Genomic DNA, 14,785 nt, shown 5'->3' on the forward strand with positions numbered 1-14,785 from the left:
CTATGAAATCCTTGGCAATCCTAAATAGTTTCTCATCTTTGACAAACAATTGCCGCAATTGGTTGAACCTATCTTCACTCATCTCAATTTGTTGTTCTAAAAGATTTTTGATAGCTTTATGATCAGTTTGTAAGGTGTCAAGGATCGAATGGAAAGATGTAAAATCGAATGCACTTGAAGAGGGCCTTTTTGTGAAGGTTTTAGATGTCTGAGTGACTCTTGTTGGCATTGGGGTTTCAATGACTTTTCATCATTGCCTAGTTTTCTTTGTTTAAGATATTTGTCAACTGGGTATTAGGTAGTCTTATAGGAGGGTGATCATTTAGGAGCAGACTATAGCCATTGTCATCTCTTCGAATTAATTTCATCTCTACACAACAAGCAATATCAATTCTAGGATTACCTTTTGCCATTTCAAACCCTTCTAGATCTAATCCTAGCATCAATGCCACTCTAGTAATTAATCCTCCTAGAACAATAGGGCTCGAGTAATGTGGGCGTGACATATTTATCAAATAGTTTAAAAAATGATATCCAGTATCGATGTTGTACTCTTCTAACATAGCCCATAAACAGAGAAGTTCATCCCGACACACTACTTTGTTATTTTCCCCTCTTCCAAAGATAGTGTGTTTCATCAATAAAATAATATATTTAAACATGGGATTAACTATACTGGAAGTTCTAGATGAAGAGGGATGGAACATGCCTCCAACCCCTAATTCGCTCCATATCCGTTGTGCATTAAAATTGTGAGGTATTTTCCGCATACCACCACATGGTAAATCAAATGTAGCATTAAAATCGTTAAAAGTCCATGTGTAGTTCTCATTAAGTAACCTAAAACACAATTTTCTATCCTCGCTTTTACTTTCAATTGTAAAAGTGCTAAGGAATTCCAATACTAGTCTTGGGTATGTGGGGTAATTCATTTCCATGAAAGTTTTCCATCCTACCCTTCCTAATAACGAGTCAACATCATCATCTAAACCTAGCACCTTCAAGGTATCCCAATCTATATATTTAGTACATGAAATTCTTCGACAAACTAAAGCATCGAATATTTGTTTATGTTCTTGCTTATCGAAAATAATACCAAACTGAGATTTCATACCTTGACGAGAAGTGTCTCCTCCACTAGTTGATGTCTCTTTTCTTGATTCCTTCTTCCCAAGCTTTTTTGACATTTTTTTCTACTGCAAATAGAGCCTAGATGAGTCTTTATGAATGCGAGGAGAAGAAAAGGGAGAGACATAGCAAGAAGGGAGAAAAATGGAAGAGGCGGAGAGGGGCACGACCGTGTGCTTCCAAGCAGATCGCGTGAGGAATTAGGGCACGACCGTGTGCCTTTTATACCCTTCGTGGGGCATGGTCGTGCCTCATAGGCAGGACCTGATGAAGTCACCTTTCTGGAAAAATGGCACGCCCGTGCCTTATAGGCACGGCTTGAGGAAGTCCCTTCTCTGGAAAATGACACAGCCGTGCCTATTAGGCACGACCTGTCAAAGTCATTCCTTTGGAGAGAAACCACGGCCGTGCCACTTTAGCACGACTTGGGAAAGTTGGTGCTTTGGAGGGAGGCACTATTAGACACCTGCCAAAATTGATTTACTGTGAGGAGACACGGCCGTGTTTAGACACGACCCGACTTTATTTGAAGTGAATTTCCAAAATTTCCTGCAAAAACTAAAGTATTTATTTCTATTTTACAAAATCAATTGAAAATAAAGGAAAAAGAGAAACTTAAAAATCCAAGAGGCGCTTATTTAAGGTCTTTAGCTTGACCCCTTTTCGCATGAATCAGGTGGGCGCGGCTCAATTAGAAGATAATCCTCCTTCTCCTGAAAAGGCATCCCGAGGAAATATCTCTTTAGTCTCTGTCCATTTACTTTGTTCATACCAGATTCCTCGTCCCATATATCTACAGCTCCGTTGGGGTAGACTTTAAGGATTTTAAAGGCCCAGACCATCTTGATTTTAATTTTCCCCGAAAAAAATTTGAGTCTTGAATTGAATAATAAAACCATATCAACCTTCCTTGAATTCTCTTTGGACAATGTGCTTGTCGTGCCATTTCTTTGTTCTTTCCTTATATGACTTTTCTTGCTCATATGCATCCATCCTTATTTCTTCTAATTCCCTATAATTTGAAAAATTTCTGCCATTTCTCTCCTTATAACTTTGGTTGCTGTAGATCCTTATTTCTTCTAATTCCCTGATTTGAAATTTTCTTTTTTCCTGCCGCTTGTAGATCCAGATTTAGACGTTGTATTGCCCAATATGCTCTATGTTCCAATTCAACTGGCAAATGACAAGCTTTCCCATACACCAAACGAAATGGAGTCATTCCAATGGGAGTTTTATAAGCCGTTCGGTAAGCCCAAAGTGTGTCGTCAAGCTTTAGTGCCCAATCCTTCCTTGACAGGGATACAATTTTTTTTCCAAAATTTATTTTATCTCTCTGTTTGAAACTTCCACCTGTCCGCTTGTTTGTGGATGATAGGGTGTTGCCACTTTGTGTCTTACTCCATATTTGATCAATAATTTCTCGAACTATTTTTCTATAAAATGTGATCCCCCATCGCTGATTACTACTTTAGGGATTCCAAACCTGGGAAATATATTCTTCTTGAACATCCTGATAACTGTAGCACCATCACATTTAGGAGAAGCGATAGCTTCAACCCATTTAGATACATAATCCACTGCTACAAGGATGTAAGTATTTTCACATGATGATGGAAAGGGTCCCATAAAGTCTATTCCCCAGACATCGAAAAGTTCAACTTCTAGAATGGAGTTCTGAGGCATTTCGTGGCGCTTGGAAATATTACCTGTTCTTTGGCAACTGTCACAGTGAATAACGATACTGTTTAGCATCCTTGAATATGTTTGGCCAAAAGAATCCTGCTTGTAATACTTTTGTCGTCGTTTTCCACCCTCCATGATGTCCCCCATAAGGTGATGAATGACAGTGGTGCAGTATTTGCTCAATTTCTTCTTCGGGCACGCATCTACGGATCACTGTATCACCACATTTCCTATAGAGATAAGGGTCATCCCAAATATAATATCTTGATGTCTGCAAGGAATTTCTTCTTTTGCTGATAGGAGATGTGCGGTGGTAGAACATCACATGCTAAGAAATTAGCTATGTCTGCATACCAAGGTGCCTTTGTGCGTGTGACTGCCATAAGGTGTTCATCTGGAAAGTTATCATTAATAGGCATAGGGTCTTTAGTCACATCGTCTCTCCCTGGATGTAGTCTAAGACAAATGATCTGCAACAACATTTTCGGCTCCCTTTTTATCTCGGATTTCCACGTCAAATTCTTGAAGCAATAGCATCCATCTGATCAGCCTCGATTTGGCATCTTTTTTGCTTTGCAAATATCGGATTGCTGCATGGTCAGTATATACAATTACCTTTGATCCCACTAAATAAGACCTGAATTTATCAAATGCAAAAACTACAGCTAAGAGCTCCTTTTCTGTAGTCGTATAATTAATTTGCGCTTCATCCAGTGTCTTGCTAGCATAATAGATCGCATGCACCACTCTATTCTTCCTTTGTCCCAAGACTGCCCCTACAGCATAGTCACTAGCATCACACATGACTTCAAACGGTAATTTCCAATCTGGTGCTTGCATTATAGGTGCAGTTACTAGGGCCTTCTTAATAGTGCAAAAAGCTTCTAAACATGCCTGATCGAAGTGGAATTCTACATCTTTAGCCAGAAGATTAGTCAATGGCTTGGAGATCTTTGAGAAATCTTTTATAAAACGCCGGTAGAATCCTGCATGCCCTAGGAAACTCCTTATCCCTTTTACGTTCATAGGTGGAGGGAGTTTTTCAATTACTTCCACTTTAGCCCGATCAACCTCTATTCCTTGTGCTGAAATTTTATGTCCCAACACAATCCCATCGTTGACCATAAAATGACACTTTTCCCAATTTAGAACCAAATCAACGTCTTCACATCTTTGCAAGACTTTGGAGAGGTTGTCTAAACATGCATCAAAATCAGATCCATATACAGAGAAATCATCCATAAAAACTTCCATGATGTTTTCGATAAAATCTGAAAATATTGCCATCATACACCTCTGAAATGTTGCTGGGGCATTACATAGTCCAAAAGGCATTCTTCTGTATGCAAAGGTTCCGTAGGGACAGGTGAATGTCATTTTTTCTTGATCCTCTGGGTGAATATAAATTTGGAAAAAACCTGAAAACCCATCTAAGAAACAGAAGTATTTGTGCTCTGCCAATCTCTCAAGCAACTGATCAATGAAAGGGAGGAGGTAGTGATCTTTCTTTGTTTCCTTATTAAGTTTCCTGTAGTCGATACACATCCTCCACCCTGTTGCAGTTCTAGTGGGTATCATTTCACCATCTTCATTCTTTACCACTGTCATACCACCCTTTTTTGGAACAACATGCACCAGACTTACCCATTTACTGTCTGAGACTGAGTAAATTATCCCTGCGTTCAACAATTTGGTTATCTCTTTCAGTACCACCTCTGCCATATTTGGATTTAGCCTTCTTTGATGCTCGACCGAACATTTGTGATTATCTTCAAGGTTAATTCTGTGCATACACAAAGAAGGACTAATTCCTTTCAAATCTTCAACTGAGTACCCTATTGCCTTTTTGTGTCTTCTCAGTACTTCCAATAATTTTTGAGTAGAGATGACATCTAGATCTGCATTTACAATTACAGGGAGTGTCGAATTTGCCCCAAGGAATTCATACCTGAGATTAGAAGGAAGGGGTTTCAGTTCAACAGTGGGTGAAATTTCTTCTTGCTTTAGTTCTTCTGTGTCAACCTTCAAAAGTTGATAACATACTCTTTCATCCACTGGATCTTCAAACTCATGATCAAACTCCTCATCAGTTTCTTCAAAATCTTTCAATTCTATACTTGCTGTATCATCTGGGGAAATGGATATCTTCTGAAGTAACATCACTGAATACCGGTGAATTCTCTTCTTCTCTTTCCTCTTGAACACCAAAAGATTTTATTTCAAAAGTATTTTCTGAAAGTTCCTTCTTATTGTCAATAGCCCAATCTTTAATATTTGACACAATTAGATTGATTATCTCATATGCGTCTGTTTTATTCTGATTCAATAGTGATCCACCGGCGGCTGAATCTAGCATGCTCTTATTTTCAAAAGAAAGCCCAACATAAAATGTGTGCAATATCAACCACTCCTCTATTCCATGATGTGGGCACTGCTGAAGCATGTTTCTATATCTGTCCCAAGCATCACATAGAGATTCTCTTTCTATCTGTTGAAAATTCAGAATCTGGTTTCTCAAAATCATTGCTTTTCTTGGTGGGAAGAACTTATTTATGAAATGTTCGTTCTAATTGATCCCATGATTTGATGCTTTGAGGTGGTAATGAGTACATCCAATCCTTAGCCGAGTTACAGAGACTGAAAGGAACATCAATAACCAGATAAACTCAGATTGAACTCCTTCATATCTCACTGGGTTACAGTATCTGTGGAACTCCATGAGGTGAGTATAAGGATTTTCTGCTTCAATTCCCTTAAATTGAACCTCTTGAATTTTCGCTATAAGGCCTGGATTTATCTCAAAACTTAAAGCAGAGATTTGCGGAAGCACGATGGGATCCAATGATCTTCCTGAGATTGGTGAGGAGTAACTCTTTAGTGGTATATAATCCATCTTCTCAATTTCCTTCCTATAGAGTCAAGAAAAGTTGATTAGGCCTCTTATTATGCAATTCTGTAAGAATGTATAATAATAAAAGAATTGAAAGAATTATATGGAAGCAAATGTATAAATGGGAAAAGACTCTTAATGTAAAAGCTTAGTGAAAAATTATGCACAGTCCCCGACAACGACGTCAAAAACTTGATAGGTCCACAAGTATACGATCGTCATCAAGTAATAAAAAGATATCGAACCACAGGGACCGTGGAATCAATCACTAAACTAACACAAGAAGAGTTGAGAGTTCACGTAATTTGGATTGTGATGGGGGAAGTGAGAGTGAAATCAAGCTCCTAGACCTCGATCGAAGAGAAATCAACTAAGTGACAGGATTGGAAAAACGATCCTAGGACTTTGGATTCCTCGAGATTATGGTTGATTGATCATGGACTCCTTACCATTCCTCAATGATTACACAATTGCAGAGATTCTAACCAAAATATCCAATTAGACCTCATCAGATTTCGTCAGAATTAAATCATTAATCCTCTAATATTACGATTACTAGTTTGAGATGACACCCAGATAGCCTGGTTCTATAGCTCTCCCGCTGTCACCGGGCACTCCAGCAATACTACTAGTGTCCTACCCTCTGTCATTGAGTACCCAATTAAGGACCTCTTCCTAGCAATCAATAACCGTTAGCTATCTCTCATAAAGATTCATTGTAGTCTAAGAATCTCCTTAGAAAGTCCGGTTAAAGGTTCACCTTCTGTCACAAGGCACCCCGGTCATACGATCCTAAGATTTTTGTTAAACTACAACTCACCCTCATCCATATGGAATCATACCATTCACAAACATATCATCAAATAAGTACAAGGCACAAATCCACAAAGCAATGCATAAACATATCATAGAACATGGTAAATTACAAATCCATAGATACAATCATCCATATACACCTCGATTCCTCCTACATCCTAGAATCTAAGGTTCTACTCCATGATGGAGGGGATACAACATGAAGAAGAATGAAAAAAATACATCTTAATCCTAAATCTGAGATAGAAAAAGGAAATAAGACTTATCAATGAGTATGGTCTTCTTGGTCTTGCAATCTCCTCGTCGACGGTGGATGGATATGGCGGAGTAGTCCCGAATGGATGGATGGAATCGCTGAATCTCGCTCCGGATGGCGGCTACGGTGGCTCTCAATCACCTCCAAGGACTCCCCCCTTTTTAGGGCAAATAAGAGGGGTATTTATATGTCCCTGCTGTCAGCCCTACGCCACACGATCGTGCCTCATGGCACGACCCAGGAGACACATGCCCTGTGTTCTGTCACACGGCCGTGCCTGATAGGCATGACCAAGAGCAGATGGTGATCGGGAAAACAGGCACAACCGTGCCCTGACTCTTTTGGAAATGTGGCACGGTCGTGCCTTTAGGCACGACCTCAAGCTGGATCAGGTTGAAATTTGAGACACGGTCGTGCTTAGTAGGCACGACCCCAAGCTTAGTCACGACTCTGGTAGGGGCACGGCTGTGCCTAGAAGGCACGACCCTCAGCAGCAGATGTTCTGAATGAAGCACGGCCGTGCCTGGTGGGCACGACTGCTGGCTGGTGTGGCTCGGATGGTGAGGCACGACCCTGTCTTGCCTTGTCTTCGTTTAATCTCTGTTTCACCTTCTTTTGCTCCAATTCCGTCCTACAAATACATAAATACAAGAGCAGACCTCTGAACTAGGAAATGGAGAAAATACGCCTAATGCATAGATAAAAAATGTGATAAACATAGGATAATGCCATGAAATACAGAAAGATGTGCAATAAAAGCATAAAAAAAATACATATATACCCTACGCACATCATTGGGAAAGTGAAAAAAATAAATAAATAGAAAATTGACTCCAGTTTTCATATAAGTTTAGTTTCAAATTGATAATTTTAGGTAATGTGACGGTATGTATTGAATTACAACTGTAAATATTATAAATCTTTATATATGAATGAGTGGTTCTCTTGCTTGTTCATATGCAAAGAGTGCAAATTTAAGATTTAGATTATAATAACCCTAGTTGACTTATATACTAGCATGATTTATACACATTGAATGTTGGACAATCAATGTGTTTTACTACTCAAGATTATTTTTTCTATTTACCCCAAAATTAAAATTGATACATTAATAGCCGAATCAAAATGGATGGAATTTTGAGTCAACCATAAAAGCAAATAATGGTTGAGTAGATTAATTGATAGGGTTAATGCATGTTAAAGTTCTGAGCCTATAAAAGAAGGGTTCTTCCTTAGACACTAGACATCAAATAATCCAATCATCCATTTTTTTCACTACACTTCACCTTTGCCTTGAGATGATAGCATTCGAATATTGTTCGATTTGTCATGAACAATGCTCTACAAAGCTTGTGAAACAAAATGCCCATTCGAAACTTTAAGCATTGTTAGAGAGGGAAGGAGTTTATTTTTTTATAAAAAAATATTAAACACAGTCTTGACTATGCTCTACAAAGCTCTTACTTGGCATTCCTACTAGGCAACTTGACCTGCCTACTACATTGTTCTATCCCCTACTCACAGTTTGACAACTCTATCTCCCTGCTTGGTAGTTTTGCTTTCTTGCTCAGCAGCTCTGGATCCCAATTGGACAATTTGACAGTTCTACTTCCCTGCTTAACAATTTGGTAGCTCTCTCTCCTTGCTCAACAACTCTACCTCCTAGCTTTGTAGTTTGGTAGCTTCACCTCCTAGTTAGATAGTTTGACAACTCTATTTCCCTGCTCGACAACTTACCCACCCAACTCGATAGTTCGGCAGCTCTACCTCCTTGCTTGACAACTCAGCCTTCTAGCTTAGTAGCTTGGCCTCTCAGCTCGACAACTCTACTTCCCTACTTGATAGCTTTGCCTTATGTAAGATACCAGAAATTTCATTAGTGGTGGAGAATGGAACTCATCTTGCAAAGATGAAGTAAATGAAATTGATTTGGGTCAAATCAGAGATTGTTTGGTTAGTGAACCAAACAATTTGGTTTGAACTAAATTGAACCAACTTGGTTTGGTTTGTGCTAGAAGAGGTTTTGATAAAACGGAAGTGATGAGAAAATTCATCTTGGGAAGACAAATCGAACAAAATTAGTTTGGATTAAATCGGATGTTGTTTGGTTAGTGAACCAAGCGAATCAAGATTAAACCTGGTTCGCTACAATAATCGATTTAATGGTCGCCCCTCTCTTCCATCTCCCAAACCCTAGATCAGAAGTCGACGTCATCACTGGACCTTGGCGGCTGGCTCTTCCCCTCTGCTAGATCTCCGTGTCTCTTGGATTTCGTTAGATGCGTTTCGTGGCGGCAAAGGCGTGCGCGAGCAGCAGGGCTCGCACAGGCGCTCTCTACATCCGTGGTAGCTCCGACGCGTTCTTCTTCCTCCCATTGCGGCTTCGCCTCGCTCGTGGGACTTAAGCACAACGTCAACGACGATGCAACTTGCGGGTGGTATAGAACCGAGGTGAACACCGCCACCTCGTTCACAGGCTTGGGCGGCCGTGTGATACTCGGCCCCGACGATGGTGATGCAACATCCTATGATGGCACCTCCGTCACCTCCCTTCGGACACGAATTCGTGCCCTACTACCAGCCACCGATGCCACCTCCACTGCCTCTGTTGAAACCCAGCCATCACCAGCAGTGCGGGGATGTGACAACCGCGAGGGAAAAGGAATCGAAGCTTGTCCTAGGGCATGAATCTGAGGTGAGTTCCCTGTCTTGCATCCGGCTAGGTCTGCTACCGTGATTGATTCTGTTGCAAGATCTCGATTCAATTGAGAATGGTGTTGTTCAAATTTTGGATTGATCGGGTGAGGTTGGTGCAGATCGACAAATCAGGGGATGATCGGCGGCCTTAACCAAAGAAGCACCAGAGCTGAGCTAGGGTTTCTAGGGCCTTGGATCTAAGGTAAACTCTTTGGAAGCTAGTTCTTGTAGGTTGGTTTATTTTGTTGTTTGGTAGATCGTTACTTACCCTGTTAGAATTGATTAGAGATACTGTTTTATTGGAATTAGGGTTGTTGTAATTGATATGGTGATTAGTTTGATTAGGGTTTGTTCGATTGAGGATTAAATGGATTGTGGAAGAATTGTTGTTGTTGGATTTAGAGTTTCAGTTTGGATTTTATGAATCTATTCTTAGATCCTTGAAATGTTGAAATCTAATATGGTTTGGTTGGGCTTGATTAGCATGAGTGGGAATTGGGTGGAATTAGATTGTGTTATGTCGGTGGATGTTATAAGTCAGGTTTGGTTGTGGAATTGTATTTGATCCTTAACTTGAGTTTAAACTAACTTGTATCAATTTGACTTGATCAGTTGGTTTAGATTCGGTTGGAGATCAATTGGAATGAGATTAACTCATGTTTAACTAGCATGAGTTAATTGGATGGGTTGGATTTAATTAGGGTTAGCTTGGATCCAGATGTGACCATTGGCACAGATCTTGTTGATTGGGTTAGATCTGATTGAAGATAGTGATCTGTTTTAGGATTGATTCTTGTTGGGCTTCTGTTTGGAAACCAATAAGAGAATGGATTTCGTTGAGTTGGATTAATTAGGATTGGGTTAGATTAATCTTAGAATCGACTAAGGTTTTCTTTGATGGAAATTAATATAATATCATATTTAGTGGTGTTGTGTTTTGTCATTTGTAGGACTGTGATTTGTGATCTTGTTATACGGAGGATTATTTTGTGAGGATTCTTATTCAACGTGCGGTACATCAGGCGAGTACCCTATACTTGGTCAGTACAGTATTCTTTTATAGTGCACAGTTATTATTATTAGTTGTTGATACTTAGACTTGAAACTTAATCTGATACTTTGACCCTAGTTCTATTGGATGCCTGATACTTGATACCTATTTCTTGATACTTACAGTTGATACCTTGATCTTATTGTTGATCTAAGATACCTTATTGTGGGTTCTTGTTATTGACCTATATTGTTGATCTATTATTTCTAGTGTATGATCTATCATTATTTACCTATTCTGTTGCTACTCGTGTTATTACCTTGTTGATACTCTTGTTTCACTTGTTGCTTGATACTTGCCAGTTGACCTTTGATATAATCTAATACTATCCTATTGCTATTCCTGTTACCTATGTTATTTACCTAGTTGATACCTGGTGTTACTCGTTGCTTGATACATGCTGGTTGACCTTTGATTGATCTATTCGTTGACAATATAGTCTCGATTATGTATCATAAACCTTTGATGATGTATCCTGATTCTATGTTGCTGATATTTGAGTAGTTGTAGTCATTATTAGTTAAGCTGAGCATCATAACATCATAGCATATTATTGTTGGCTTTCACTAAGACCATTGTTGATAGTAGTATAGTAAGAGCATTATCGCACTGCATGTGTGGGTGCGACGCACTACCTGTGTGGGTGCGATCATTATATCACTACCTGTGTGGGTGCTACCAGAATTGGCCCTCTTGGAATACTGCCCCTCCCCCTCGTGTGTAGTTGGTTTGTTGTAGGAGCGGATGTTTCTTGTCGTGCACCGCACCCCAGTTCACTACACAGTGTGGGTGTTTGGGAATGTTGAGTGCAGACAGTGACCAGGCCGTGAGATAACTCCCCTGTGATATTTTTTTGCTCCCCACTCACATGTAGTGGATTGTTATGGAGGGTGTATAGTTGTCCTGTTTGGCCTGTGTGGGTGTCTAGGGATGGCGAGTGCAGATAGTGACCATGCATGTTATTTGTAATGTGTGTTGCATATGTGCATGCATTTATTGGTAGATTATTTTACTACATTGTTGTTTACAACATCTTTGTGTGTGACTATTGTAATTGTTTGATATATGACTGTTGCATTATATAACATGACATGCATTGTTGAATTCACATGATTCCTATTACTATGATTCCTATTACCATGATTCCCCTTACCTGTTAAATAGAATTGACCTTTTTCCTTATGTATCATTTGTAGAGACTATATACCATTTGTTATCTCTGTTGATATATATATATATATATATATATATATATATATATATATATATATATATATATATACATGTTGTGCACTTCTATTCTGTATCTCACTGAGTATTGTATACTCACTACCCAGACCCTGGAGTTTCCCTTATTCTTCCCCAAGTAGCAAATAGAGAGCTTTACTTGGAGCTTGGAGATCTGTCAGGCTGCTTCCATCTCACAGCACGAGACTTTATGGTTTGGTTGTATGATTTCTGGTTGTATTTGGTTTGTGGATTTTACTTGTGGACTTGTATAGTTAGTGAGTATTTGAGATCAGATTTATGTGCTTGTTGTGTTTTGGATCTAGTTATATTTTGCTGTGAAGCTTTTATTATCTTGTATGGATTTGTTGTTTACTCGTTCTGGTTTTTGTACGTGTGTTAGTTTATTAGTGTGTGGCCGTGTGGACCTTATGCTTAGAGTTCATTATTTGTTATGCATCTGTAATGTATGTATTGTGGTCGTGTAGGCCTTATTGTGTTGTTGAGCGGCCGTGTCGGCCTTGTATATATGTATTCATGGAAATTGTCATTGTTACAGGGGAGATGTTGTCGAAATTTTTCGGACAACCGTCTCTCGGGACGTGACACCTTAATGCTTAACTATCAATATGCTAGAGTTGTGTATCTTGTGAAACAAACGCCCATTCGAAACTTTAAACACTGTCGGAGAAGAGATGAACCTATTTTAAGAAAAATATACATTACAAGAAAAATGAATTTTGCAACGAATTTAAAAAAAAATTTATCGCAAAAGATTTGCGACAAATTTTGCGATGAAAAAAATTCATTGCTATAAAGTCATCGCTAAATTTTAAGACGAAAATTTTAAGTTTCGTCGTAAATTTTAGCAATGAAAAACATTTTTCGTTGCCAAATTCATCGTCAATCGACGATGAATTTTATGACGAAACACCGTTTTCATTGTAAAATATCGATAAACAGTAAGTTATGATAGATTTGCGATGAAATTATTTTCGTTGCAGAATTTGTCGCTAATTTACAATGAAACACATTTTCGTCGCAAAATTCGTCACAAAATCAATTTTTTTCCTATTCTGCTTATTCATTGATTATCCCGTAGATACAATGAAATATTGATCCAATCGAATTTATTCAAATTTTACATATAACCTGTCAACATCCATATCAATATCAACATCCACAATAAACATTTATACAATAATCCATATCAATATCAACATCCATATCAATATTTATACAAAGATCCAAATGATGAAATCCAAATCAATCCATATAAAGATCCACAATAGACATTTACACATATCTATAAATTCAAACCAACATCTATATCAACATGATGAAATTCAAACCAGTACATCCAGTCATAAATCTATATCCATCCAATATAAGTAATGTAAATAGGTCTAAGAACGATGAAAAGATACAATAGAATCATCGTGCTCGTTTTTACTCTTTGGAGACTTTGCTTCCTTCTTCGTCAATATCTTTTCTAGTCCTGCATAAGAAAACAAGAAAAAGAGAAAGTATCATTCTTAAAATTAAAACTAAAACTTATAAACTAAATATTTAAAGACTTACCTCTTCTTTTGAATTTTTTTCACAAATCCTGTTTAAAAAGAAATTAACAGTATTACTAAAAAATCTATAAATTAGTAACTTAAAATCTAATAAAATGATAAATATTAAAAATACTGATTGTAAAAAATTTCATACACAAAAAAAAACTCATGAGGAACCACCACCATTATCGTCGTCGTCGTCGTCGTCATCACGAGGAGCGGAATGCAACAGAAGATGTTGTATGATCAGGTTTTGTTGTCTTCGCAATTCATTAATTTCCTGATCTCTTTATCTCATTTTTTGATCTCGTTGCATTAATAAGCCTTTTAAGTGGCTAACCTCCTCAGTCAAATTATGGATCTATGTCGTGACGGCTGGCGAGTTGGTAGAAGATGTACCAGCAATTCTATGTGTTCTGCTCAAAGAACTCATATCCAATATTCTTCCACCACCTTTGGATCCCCCACTGGCCTCTAGTCATAGACTCAGATAATTTCTAATTGAGGGCTCAGATCCATCATTTTCAAAGCTAGCACTTGAAATTCACTGTACTAGCTCGAGCTCATCATATTTATCTTGTATTCTCAAAAGAAATATTAATATGTTGTAATATTTGAGAAATTAAACACATAAAAATATTTAGATACATATTTCAACCTTAATTGCTTTTGCTCTGTCCCCGCTCCAACTCTTATCTTTCTTTTGAAATGTACGAGTAAAAGTATCTATAAAAAATAGCTCTCACTCCATTTCCTTAGCCTCAAAATAATTGTTAGAAATAATAAAATAAGTTGAAATAAATTAAAATTAAAGTAGTTGAAAAATTACCAATCTGTGTGTATGCTCATCAATATTGATTGAGTCGCCCGCATACGTCACAAATAAGTCATCAGAATTATAAACTTGATTAAGCTTATTTTGGTGACTCCTCCTTCTACTTTCTTCAGTTTCCCAAAACTGACAGATCCGAACCTTCCCCATGCTGGGGGGTTTCCCCTTATTTTTTCATGATTAAGGACATGGAAGATGTGATCACCATATTTTTTCTTAAAAATTCTTTTAATTTCCATTTCATCATTAGGGTCCCAAGTGAATCATAAGGTCAAAAGCAGGTATCAAGCAAAGATGATCAAATGTATCCACTAGATATTATCACAACCAACAGGGGTATCAACAGGATCACAAGATAAAAATAATACATGCACTGGAATAGAAGAACCTGTAGTGACCAAGTACAGGGTACTCACCTGATCAGATGCTCGTAGACAACTAGAACTCCCAGAAAATATAATACTCCGTGTAATGGCACCAGTCAAGTCAATGTCCTGCAATAGGACAATCATACAATACTTACTACGATGATACTGTAATAAATTTACAGTAATTAAATTCTTCTATATAATCTCACTAATCTCCTTTATCAAATTCCTCTCGTATCATTTGATACATCAATTTAATGGATTATTACTCCCAT

At 38.1% G+C, this 14,785-nt stretch overlaps 1 non-coding gene across 1 annotated transcript; it reads left to right on the forward strand.

The window, feature by feature from the left end:
• The first annotated feature begins 5,225 nt into the window (after positions 1 to 5,225).
• LOC141815716 (small nucleolar RNA R71) lies at positions 5,226 to 5,332 on the forward strand. Its single transcript, XR_012600588.1, has one exon. It is a non-coding gene; the product is annotated as a small nucleolar RNA R71 (small nucleolar RNA).
• The last annotated feature ends 9,453 nt before the right edge of the window (positions 5,333 to 14,785 follow it).

This window comes from Curcuma longa, chromosome 21 (assembly GCF_044706935.1).
Source record: "Curcuma longa cultivar G26 ecotype Majalengka, Jawa Barat chromosome 21, ITB_CL_G26_1.1, whole genome shotgun sequence".
Classification (NCBI taxonomy): domain Eukaryota; kingdom Viridiplantae; phylum Streptophyta; class Magnoliopsida; order Zingiberales; family Zingiberaceae; genus Curcuma; species Curcuma longa.